This window comes from Lolium rigidum, chromosome 5 (genome assembly GCF_022539505.1).
Source record: "Lolium rigidum isolate FL_2022 chromosome 5, APGP_CSIRO_Lrig_0.1, whole genome shotgun sequence".
Lineage (NCBI taxonomy): Eukaryota > Viridiplantae > Streptophyta > Magnoliopsida > Poales > Poaceae > Lolium > Lolium rigidum.
In genome coordinates this window covers 59,816,833-59,829,426 of record NC_061512.1, presented here as the reverse complement: position 1 = coordinate 59,829,426, position 12,594 = coordinate 59,816,833, and positions in this window count along the sequence as shown.

The window sequence follows — 12,594 nt, the reverse complement described above, 5'->3', positions numbered from 1 at the left end:
CATATCTTTTGTTTTAAAAATCATAAATGGGTGAAACCACTTTCCGTAGCTTGCATTAGTAAACCTTTACATACTGTGATTTTACCGAATTTTTATGTGAATTTTTCTGGTGTGGTTTGTGATTGGGTATTGCTTGTTGTTTTCTTTTTGCGACGCTAGATTCGAACACCGCCAACAACGAAGGAGGAGGAGACTTTGGAGGGATTGAAGAGGAAGACCAGGGGCACTTTGCTGATCAAGGCAAGCCACCTTTTGATGCATCTCTGATCCTACATATACCTTGTTCTTGCATTATTCCAGGTTTTGCAAAGTGCATGTTTTTCATTTATTATTGTCGGTGGTTAGCGCCGCCGGAGTTTTAATTAATCCACCCTTAGGGTGCAGACCTCTTTGGAACCTACTGATCCCCATCTTAATAGTGATATGGTGCTTATCACCTCATCATCCTTGTCGCCGATTTTCAAGAAAAGATGGACTATAGGTTGGGAGCCCTTGTGGAAAAGTTTTTGGAAAATGTTTCCGAGAAAGATGTTTTTTCGAAAACCTTGGAATGGGGTAGCCCTGCCCAAGTGGGAGTTTTAAAATGAAAAGCTGATTTGAAAAAGTGAGTTTTGCTGGAATAAAGTGGAGATAAAAAGGTTTTCGAAAACTTCGGTGCCTTGGGTACTTAACCTGACCAATTAGACAGTGCAACCATATTACCCCAAAGTGGGCACGGGGCGTAGCGTAGTAGTTTGTCTCGCCATAGTTTCGGTCCTGCAAATGTAAGGGGTAGTCCGATCATGGACACCTATCGACCGTGGCCTCCCCGACGCACTGGGGACGCCTTTCCATTGCGTATCGATGGCAGGGGTACAACCTATGAGCTCCCATTGAATAATGCCCCGCAGTTGGTCGCGGCATTCCGGAGGGTCGAGCTGGTCGGGGAATTTGCTACTCCTGGGTAAACGATCCCTCGGACTCTGGTGTTGGGAGGTACAACTCTAGGCGGCATGTCTTAGGCTATGGCGAGCAAGCGAAAAACTACGACCGGTTATCCGAGCCTCGCGCTTTGACGCTTGGTGAACCAGGGATGATCCCGGCGGATTTATCGGATCTTATGGTGAAAGTGTACAACCTCTGCAGAGTGAAAACTATTCGAATAGCCGCGTCCGCGGTCATGGACGGTTGGGAAGGCATGATACCTACGCTGAAGAGTTTTTGTTTTACAAATGTTTTCAAAGAAAAGATTTTTGAAAGGTACAGGGAAGGTACGGGAAAATGCCAGTGGGACTGGAGATAATGTACCTGAGAGGTACGGTGGAAAGTGGGTACAGTTGTTTTGGCCATTTTGAGGGCCGGAAAAGTAAATTGGGTCACCCTTACCTATTAGTCTTCAAATGACAATTGTTTTCAAAAAGAATTTTCAACAAATTTATATAGATATCTTATTCTCGAGAGAAACTCTCTCTCGCTCTTTGTCGCCTTAGTTAGTGCCTGTTCCTTGCTACTGCCATATTGCATATCCTTTATTTCTCTCTAAGGTGGTTTGCGAGTACATTCAAACGTACTCATTGGCATTGTTATCCTGGCTATTTACTTGGCCAGACTTTGAAGAGGAGTACTACGAAGAAGAAGACTACGACGCCGAAGACGCGAACTAGGACGCTCTCCCAGTCAGCCGCCTGTAGGGTAAAGGCCTGACTTGGGTTCCACCGCTGTTTGAAGTCAAATAAATTCCGCTGATGTTTGTTGAACTTCGGCCTTGATGGCCTATGATGTAAGACTTCCGTATTAATATTATTCGGTACTGTAATGGATGATGTAATCTGGTATCAGTTCGGTTATGTATTCACGATGGAATGATCTTGGGATCGTGAAATTGTATGCATAACAGGAGTTCTGGGATGGTAAGTCCGGGGCCCCACATATAGTGGATTAGTTATATTGCTTCATTCCCAAATAACTAGAACACCATTGGAGCTTAAGATAATTGGTGGTAGTAGACCACAGTTGGTATACCACACATGGTAGTCCAAAGAAAGGATACAACCATAAGGAAGATATCCTATTGGAAGAAGTATACCAATAAAAATATGGTTAAGTAAGAGTCATTTAAAGTGTCAAATGACTGATGTTAAGTACGGGAGATAAGTTATATAAGGTAGTATATACCTATGATGAGTCAATCATAGGAGGTAAGGAAGAGTGATAGGAGTATTTAAGTCTACTTTTCATCGTAAAGTTGGTAATCATATATGATTCACTTGAGAATCATGATGTGAGGGAGTAGAACATCATAAGTGAGTTAACAGAAGTATGATGAGGAGTAGGATTTAAGGAATAGTTCGAAAGCTTAGGCCTTAAAAATCCTAATAACTGTGCCAAGTATTCTAGAACCATAGTCCTTAATTTAAAGAAGGTTAATTTAGAGCATATCACATAGAGAAATCCTAGAGTTAGGTGGTATACTCTAAACAATCATGTGTTTAGAGTAGACATGTTAGAACTAATTATATTACCAGAAGTAGTCCTAAATAGCACATATATATGGTATACTATTTTGTTAGTACTTCCAAAGAAAACTAGGTTAACTTCAACTATCCCAGGCCAGTTTGTTTCAAGTTTGTCTCATTGCAAATGTGCAATTAAGATAAATGTTGAGACAAATAGTAGAAATTCACGTATCCGTGCTAAGTATCACAAACAAAACCTATCTTATGTGGTGTTATATACTACACATCTGAGCCTGGTGTTTAGGGATGTCTTACCCAACTATTATATTCAGGCATATAAGGATGTGTATTATGAACACAAAGTTGAATTTTCTTGGATTTTATTGGATTTTCATTGTTTGACTAGATCCATACATGAAGTATGACTTTGATATGCAAATGCATGTTGCAATATCAAGCTCTTACTTGATGTTATAGGTCTAGAGGGTAAAGGTATTCGTGTGAGGAAGTGACGAATTCTGAAGATTTTGAAGACAAGATGAAGGCTCACCATAAGAAGGAAGTAAAATTGTGAGAAGCAACCACAACAATCTGAAGGAAGGACCAATTAAAACTCATTTTTATCCTCAATTGAGGAGTACTTCAACATGGAAGTACCATGAAGGTGAGAAAATAGTGAATATGGAGCAGTAGAAGTTGAGCCATATTCATTATGGAAGAAGGGAATGCAAGTGAAGTCACTTACAATACTATTTTCATAGTATCAACAAGTGGTTATCTTGCAAAACAAACCCTAGAAGAAGGAAAATAGACAAGTGAAGTCACAGCTGGAACAATAAGACCGCAACTGATATAGGATAATCATGAAGAGAAAGTATGTGAAGTGAAGTATATCTTAACTAAAATTATAACATAGCCACAGATGGTATCCAATAAGCCACATCTAGTGCTAGATAGTATGCAGCTGGTAACAGATAGTCCGCAGCTTAATCGTTCTTTCACTCTAAAAGAAAGAGGGATTCCGCAGCTGGTATTCTATAGCTGGTATCCCGTAGCTGATAAATTTTTAGTTGGAGGATTCATAATGGATATCCACAGTTGCGTGGATACACCACCAAAAATTCTTCGTGAGACTCTAGAAAAGTACAAACAATAAGCCAAACCAAGACTAATTTGCTAACCTTGGAGTTTACTGATTCGAAGAAAAGGAGTTTGAAGATCATTAGTAAACTCCAAGGGGGAGAGGAAGGCTGAAGGAGAAGTATTAAGATATTATTTGTAGTGTGATAGATGGAGAAAAATGTCTGAACTGAGAGGAAGCCCGATCTTATTTTTATAAGGTTGTTGGGAAGTACCCATATAAAAGTACTCTCAGGAGGATGTCAGACCAGAAGCCGAGGTTCATATCTCGAAGAAGTAAGGGTTAGACCTTAACTTGAGTGGGTAATTGATAATTACTCAGAAGCAGAAGGGCTTAAGTAAGCCTTAGATAATGAAGTTGGATGAAGAAGATGTCGGATGACAATCAAAGCCTAAGAAAACAAAAGACCGAAGGGTTTGATCATACCAAAACTAATGATTATTAGAAAGATTCCTTTCATGGAACCTAAAGAAAACCAAAAGGAAGATAACTAGTATAAACTAGAAGCCATGATTGGATGGACTAAATGAGTCTAATTCATTCGTAGGACTAAACAACCAGGACCATGCCTATTGTAAATACCTTACTAAGTACCATTACCTTCGTTATGGTAGTAAGGGACAACAATACCTTACTTTAAACCAGTCCTTTAGACTTAAGGTTTGGGCACCACCGCTGGATTACCACAGCTGGTATAACCAAGCTTTGAGTACCCAAATAGGAAGATGTCACCACAACCATTAGTAAAGTCCATTAACACAATAAGATGTCCTGAACCAAGGATCTTTGAAGAGTGAGACTATAAGCTTAGAGTGTTGGAAGAAATCATAGAATTAAAGAAAGTATCAGTGCCAGACATCAGAAGACTTCAGGAAGGATCTGGACAAGGGATATATCCAACTATATCTAATGAGATCACCATGGAGTTTGAAAGGATTGTGATCTGTTCAAGTCAGTTCCACGTTCCGAAACATGAGAGCGTTCGAACTTCGGGACGAAGTTCAGTTTAAGGGGGAGAGGCTGTAATATCCCAGGTTTAGAGGCAACAAAATGAGAGAACAACAAAGTGTGCATTGCATTCATGCATAGAAAATCCGGGGAATTTTCGCGCTTTCAAATAAAACTTACCACAGTAATTGAGGTTTCACTTGACTTGCTGGAATTAAAGTATATCATCAAGTCAAGCGCTATAAACTTCACTGTGATCTTTGCTAAACCCTTATTTTGGGTAGACATATTTGATCCATAGGTTGGATCAAAAGGAACTAGAACTATTACACAACACTTAAAAGTTAGCAACTACCTTTGTGTGTAATTCAATTCACTTATAAATAAGGTGAACCACAGGGTCTAAAGTGCATAAAAGCCACACATTCTTATTTAAATCATAACTTATTATATACATGGAATATCATAAAACTAAATCCATTTACATTACAAATTATAGTTCAACCTATTTGAATAAAACTAATTATGAGTATTTTGAAACTCATATGATCATGCCTTGGTGAAATCAAACCCAACTATCCAAAATTGAGAAATAACCTTCAACCTTAACCTTTCTACCAATATTATAATGTAAATCCAATCAAAGATAGTATGATGACTCATCCACAATAATAAAACCATCCACATGATATTTAGTAGCAAATGCCACTTGGCTATCCAAAAATAAATCATATGAGAGGATAATCTCTATGCCACATGGGATGAAAATATCTACATGACTTGCTTTCCAAGCTATGCCACCTCATGCTCAAAGGATTGCTATGGATGAGGGCATGACAACCAAGCACCTTACTCATCCAACCAACACAAGAGTCACCACATATGTGTCATGATACTAGAGCTTGCCCAAGCCTATAAATAGAGCCACATCCTTCATCCATTTGATCATCAAGTACCATCATACATGGGAACAAACACATAGAGCCACTCCATGTGAATTAGCTAGAATCAAGATGAAGAAGCTAGGACGTGGAGGCATACCACAAGATGCAGGTTTATCAGATTTCCTGAAGAACAAGCTACATAAGATTGCAAGGTAGAATTCCTAGGCAAACCATATATTTAGAGGATCATATCATCATCTCCTGAGTAGGATCTTAGGATATTCCAAGATATTGAGAAATGAGAGAAGTTATAATACTAACCATAGTCATGTTCATACAAGAATATTAGAAAAGTACTAATCCTAGTTGTTCAAGTCAATATTTGATCTTGGAGGTGAGAACCCTATTTCAATAGCAATACCTTAGGAAACCAATTCCATAATCATCACAACTTGGTATTAATTATAAAACCTAAGAATCTAAGTGAGTGTGTTGAGAGAAGTATTAAAGAAGAGAGAGATTAGTGAGGAATAAGTGGATCATGTCTAATAATTTGAGATGATAAGTTAAACCTATATATGTGAGGTATAGATCTCATTCTTCCCATGAAATAATAAGTAACTCATTAGTAGTTAACCAAACCAATACTCATGCCTTGTATAGAGTAGTAATGATATGGTATTTAAATCTTGCCTGTCCAAACACTTGAGACAAACCTAGCATAGCTTTAATACAAGAAATCTACCTAAGTGAGGAGGAGTAACCCTAGCCAATTAAACAGAACCAAGCTTAGGCTCATACCTAATCCTAGTGGTGTATTATATTGGTGATTACTACTAAAACCCTAGGCCATATTTGAATTCCAATCCAAGCATCACTTTGGATTATAAGTAGAACCCTGCCATACCTCATGTCTATTTAACACTTCAAATAGTAAAGTATTCCCAAGACCATAAACCTTTTCACATAGAATCCGCTCCACATAAAATTATAAAACCATTTCTATTCTCCTAACCATTTGTTAAACCCTAGTCATACCTAAATTATATGGGGATAACCAATATGGTTAAGCACTTGCAAAATTAAATGATATGTTCACCATGCACAGATTATAAATTTCAAACCATTCAAATAGTTGGTTCTCAAATAAAAAGAATTAACATCAAAACCTACACCCTATCTATTTTAATTATACATCACAAGAACACCAATTTAATTCAAATATTAAATAATTGGTTGGATAACACAATTATGCAGGGAGTATTATTATCAAGTGATATTGAAAATCAAATATTATAGAACCTGCAAAGCAAAGCAGAAACCAAATGTGAATTCAAATACCAAATTCAAACCAGAAAATAAAAACAGAAAATTTAAAAAGGAAAAAGAGAGGGAAAACTCACCTTGCCAGGCCAACACAGCAACCACCACAGCCCAGACAAGCAGCCCAAGTTTTGGCCCAGCCCACATGGAAACGGTCCATACCGTTTCACGTTTAATAGAAGGCCATCGCCTTCGTCTTCCTCCTGGCGAACGACAATGCGACGGGGAAGCTTCGCCACGTCCTCGTCGATGATAGACATGACCCCGGACGTCGCAGACGAGCTCAGTATCTCTCCCTATCCTTCTCACGTCCGTCCTATCCACTTGCGCTAAGATTCGCGCTCGAATCATGCTGGTAACCAATCTTCCATCTGCGCCGGTCATCGTCGTCGTGTCGCCATTGCCGACCATCTCCGAGCCTATAAAAGCACGCGGAGGACCGCCGAAGAACCCTGATCCTCCTAGGCCCTTTCAATTTCCTTTTCGCTTCCTAAAAATTTCCCAATCGTCTGAGAGCTATCGCCGGTGACCACCACGGTGCCGTCGACTGGAGTCACCCCGGAGGCTGTCGCTTGGTCGGGGAGGAGCGCATCGTCAAGGAGAGCATCTGGGAGGAGTCCAGCATCAAGGGGAGGTCCCTATCGCCGGAATCATGCCGTTCCCTTTCCGTCGGGTTCGTCGGAAAACGATCTATCGCCGTCGTCTCTGACCATCCCCGCCTCCGTCGAGCACACCATCAACCTCAGGGTGAGCATACGCACCTCTGGAGCCTTTCATTTTGTTCTAGCATCCATCATAGCGTCCGATTTGATTTCTCGCCGGAGCCACCGCCGCAGCACCTCTCGCCGGTGATAGCTCCGGTGATCCCCTGGCAAATCCATCGCCACCAGCAGCTTCAGCGAGTCGAGGAGAGTCAAAATATATCACTAGGTCGTCCTAGGGGGCATTAAAACGGCGGCGCCGTCCTCTACTGCCCGCCGGCGTCAAGCCGTCGGCGAGAGAGTGACGTGGCCGTAGGACCGGGAGACCTTTGACTTGGTCGTTGCCCCGTGGCAGGTGAGCTGGATGCAGGTCCCACCTGTCTGTCTCTAGGGCTAGATCTGAATCGGTACAAATAGCATTTTTGTTTAATTTAAAAACCAGTAAATTGATGAAACTTTGCAAAATCATATAAAATTCATATTAACTCAGAAAATTATGAATAATATATCAAAATGCTCACAAAAATAAACTCTATATAAATAAAATATAAAACAAAAATGTGTGTCAAAATAAAAATTCACTTATTTTTATCTTTATTAATTATGTCTTTCTAATTGTTTAAAATGCAAATTGAATTCAATAATTAGTGAAGTTTAAAAAATTAAATATTAGATATTCAGTAACTAAATAAAATATTAAGATTAGTTTTCTTTATCATATTTTCATTAACTTAAAATATTAGTGATAATTCATAAACCCTAATTTGTAAATCACTATTTCTCATTTTCTTAAATAATAATCAAACAAGAAAATGCTATGAACTAATATCATTTTGGTAATTCAAAAACTTGTTTACTTGAACATCTTTAGTTAACAAGTTACATATTTTAAAACCTAATAACAATTGTTAAACCCTAGTTTTGAATTAAACCTAAATAGGAGTTACCCTAATTATTAATTCTTGTGAAAACTAATAAAATGCTAAAACCATTATTAATTTGTTTCAAAATAATTAGTGACCACATCTCTATTGTCAATTATCATTTTAAGAGTTGTACCATAATTTAGAAACCCTAGTTCTAATATAAGTAAGACCTTGAACCCATTATTTTATGTGTTCATCATTAATTGTTTCAATTCTAAAACCCTAGGGGTTTAGCTCATGTAATCATATAAGTTTCATCTATACCTATAGAACCCTAGTAAGAAACAAATGAATGCATGCTTAGGATCCACTAGCATAAACCAAGTCACATGGGATTATCATTTCATGTTCCTATTCTTAATTAAAACCTATATGATTAACTAGTATCACCTAGATGCAAACCCTAGCTTGTTAATTGGATTAGTACCATTTATTACCACTCCATTATACCACACCATTAGGATAAACCTTAATCATCAAACCCTAGTAGAACCATAAGATAAACCCTAGTACCAACCTTATGTAGCAATACACAACACATGCTTCTATTCAACAAAACCCTACTTAGAAAGTAATAACCCACTTAGCATAGAAACTATTAGTGATTACTTAGTGAAGCAAATGTGAAGCCATAGTAAACCCTAACTCATAGCAACACCTTAATAATCATCCTTTGATATGATGCTTAGGAGAAACCATAAGTAATGAACCTACCAAAGCTTGCTACATATAGACCAATTCAACTTAAGGACCCAACTCATCCCTATTAGAAAACTAAATGAAACCATTAGTAAACCCTAGAAGCCATAGCTCCTATTTAAAGTAATCCTTATTCTTATTAACATGTTCTTCAAAAGTTATTCTTTTGAAGTACAAATGTCAATCAAACCTTAGAAGCCCTAATCCTTCTTTGAAATGCTCATTATTTCTTAATTAACATGTTCTTCAAAAGTTATTCTTTTGAAGTATAGTATAAGTAATCATCAACCATGTTCTGTAGAACTTAAAATTGAAAATTGTTATTTACATATTATTCCACCACTATTCTTTATGTGTATGATTGTTATGATGTCTTATATCACTTGGTTATGATGCTAATATAACCAAACCCTAATAAGAACCTTGTTTGAGAACCATTCTAAAAGTGCAACCAACCCTAAAGAAATCTTTACAACTCATACATCCTAAATCATCGAGGTTAGATTACGCTCGGGACGATTGCATCTCATACTATGCATTATAGCATTTTTGCCAGTTCTTTAAACATTGTCCTTACCGGACGATGATGATATTTCAGAAATTGGAGTTTTCACGTATCGAAGCTTCTGCCTGCATAATCTTGCAGTCAAGAAAGCCAAGTTCATCGCTTGCTCATGTCATTTGATTATTTGTATCAAACTATATGCAAAGTACTATACTTATCACTCATGCATTGAAAAGCAAAGTATTATTTTACAATTATGAATATGACTATGTGGTGGGCAATGGAACCATGGTATGTGTTGATATGGTGGAGGTTCCATTGCATGGGTACTACTCATCTAGGACTAAGTACCAATGCCGTCCAGTTGATTCTAGCGCCGTACATATCGCGTTGACCATAAGATCTATAATGGCTCGGGGAAGTCAGCCGTATCTTTTCCCTTCGCACGCCAACGGATCCGTAGAGCCGGTGGGGTGTTGGAGGCACCGCCGCAATAGGTTGGGATAGCCTTTTAAATCCCCATCCATTAGTGATGATAAGCTCTACGATCTATGATGGATTGTCCGGAGTACACCGTGAGTAAAGCCGTATTATCGGGAGAAGTCTACTGGGGGTGTAGGGTCGGACAAAAGGGTGGGTTTGCAGGGTCGCGGAGAAGGCAGTGATTGGCTTGGATCTTACACCTGGCCCCACACCAAGGAAGTGTGGACGAGCATGCATCTCGGATAGGTATCAAGGATAAGGTCTCTTATGGGAAAAGTAACGCACCTCTGCAGAGGATACCGAATTGTGACTGTCACTCCCTGTTTCGGGAAGGGAACTGCGAACGCGGCAGGAAAGGAACTCCAAGAAGTTCTGGTCAACCTGTGAAGACTGACGGGCATAGTTTTCAGAATAAAATAAACCTTTTGAAGAAATGTTTATGAAAACTTGCATTGGCCTATGACTTTCTGATCTATGGCTGTAGCTAGTGCATGATACACCTATTTCCTAATATGAACTTGCTGAGTATGCTCGTACTCATTCTATCCCATTTGAACCCCCTTCTTAGATCAAGGCACCGAAGGAGAAACTACCGTGGAACTCGGAGACAAAGGAGTCAACTGCAACAAGATGAAGAATTCAATCAAAGAAGTCAATGGAGTCAACTTCTGCATCAGCTATAATGGAAACCTAGACTAGTAATAGAAGGGAACCTTTCCCTAATCCTAGCACCTAAGTAGCTAGAGTTCTATAGCAAGCCGATTAGCTCTTGAACTTGAGTTAGCAATAAGATAGACTACGAGTCGTTCTTCTGGAGCTTTATTTGAAGTTTTACCTCACTGTAAAGTAGGAGGTTGTGTTGATCTTATGTAAACAGATTGTGTATCCTTCTATAGACATACCTTGGACTCGCATATGTTTCTGTTGTACCACTCTGAGAGATGTAATATGAGTGGAACGGTGTTTCACTTGTGTTATGTCAACGACTTGTGTACTACACCATGCAGTGGTACGCTGGGTCATCACACCACCATTTGTTTCCGACATCAGGCTAGTTCAACCATTCTCCGCCTCTTCCAACACTGCACTAGGCCGGATCCCCAGTTCCAGAGAGATCCAAGAAGAACTCAAGGGATAAGCCAGGATGGCAGCCAAGGTGCAGGAGGCGAAAAACAAGAAAGCTTCCAAGGCCCGGATCCGCGAAGGTGAAAGGGGTCAATGGTGGCCCTGTGAAACCACTGATGCGGTGCTTAGGGAACTCCAGAACGAGGGAATGATCTCCTCACACTGGAGTTTCATGCGAGACTCCGACGTCCCCAAACCTGATGCAGACGAAAGGGTCATGACAAAAGCTTGGGTCGAGCGCGGTCTATCGCTCCCCTGTTCGGAATTTTTCCTCTCTATCCTCAACACCTACGGACTTCAGCCCCACAACATCTGCCCAAACTCATATCTCCTTCTCTCCAACTTCCCAACACTCTGCGAAGGGCATCTCGTAATCCGTCCAGATGTCTGATTGTGGTAGTTTTTCTTCCGGGTAAAGAAAGAAACGAAAGACAAGGCCATGGTGAACTACGGGAGCATGACTTTTATGCTCCGACCTGGTCGTATGTATCCGCCCCATGACTCCCACGAATCCATCCGGTATTGGAACGCCGGATGGTTTTATGAGAAGAACATCTCAGTTCCGGGTGTCCACGAAGGACTGCCCCAGTTCGTCAACGAACCTCCGGAAGAACTCACCAGCTGGAGCCTCATTCCCACGCTTGCTCAATTTCCGATACTGGAAAAAGCAGCGCGAAGAATTTCTTGGTTAGTCCATGATGGGCTAACCGGATCTCAGCTCACTTTGAGCTGGTTCACTTGGCGGATCCAGCCACTTCGGTACAATGCGCGATTAATCTGCGCATACACCGGGGCGGACGACCTTCTCCGAGCAACCCACCACGACCTTCCGGCTGATTCCCTTAAGAGGAGAATCAAGACGCTCGTGAAGATTGGCCGGGGACAACCGGTCCCGGAGTTAATCAAAGATATCCAGACAAACGACCAATGTCCTCCGGTAAGCCCTACACTAGTAGGAAAAGCCTCATCAGTGGCGCACGAAAATAGGCTTCTATGGCGCACGGGAGGTGCGCCACAGAAACTTCGCCACAAAAATAAGGTTTCTGTGGCGCACCGGCCCATGCGCCACAGAATTAAGGTTTCTGTGGCGCACTTGTTCTTAGGCGCGCCACAGAAAAGCGTGCGCCACGGAATTGGTTTTCGGTGCGCCTACGGAATTTGCTTGTATCATACACGATTTTGTGCTGCCTCGCTATACACATGCGGTTTATAGACGAGCAATATACAGGTTATATACAACAACATTCAGATATAATATAAATATCTTGTACATTGCACAGATATAACATAGACATCATCATCACATTACTTAGATCCCGATCGAGATACATATATAGTGGCAAGTGTCAAATGTTTTGCATACAACTCTTAATTCATACAAAATTCACAATTTCGAGATACAAAGTAGTCTTCATCCGGTTCCT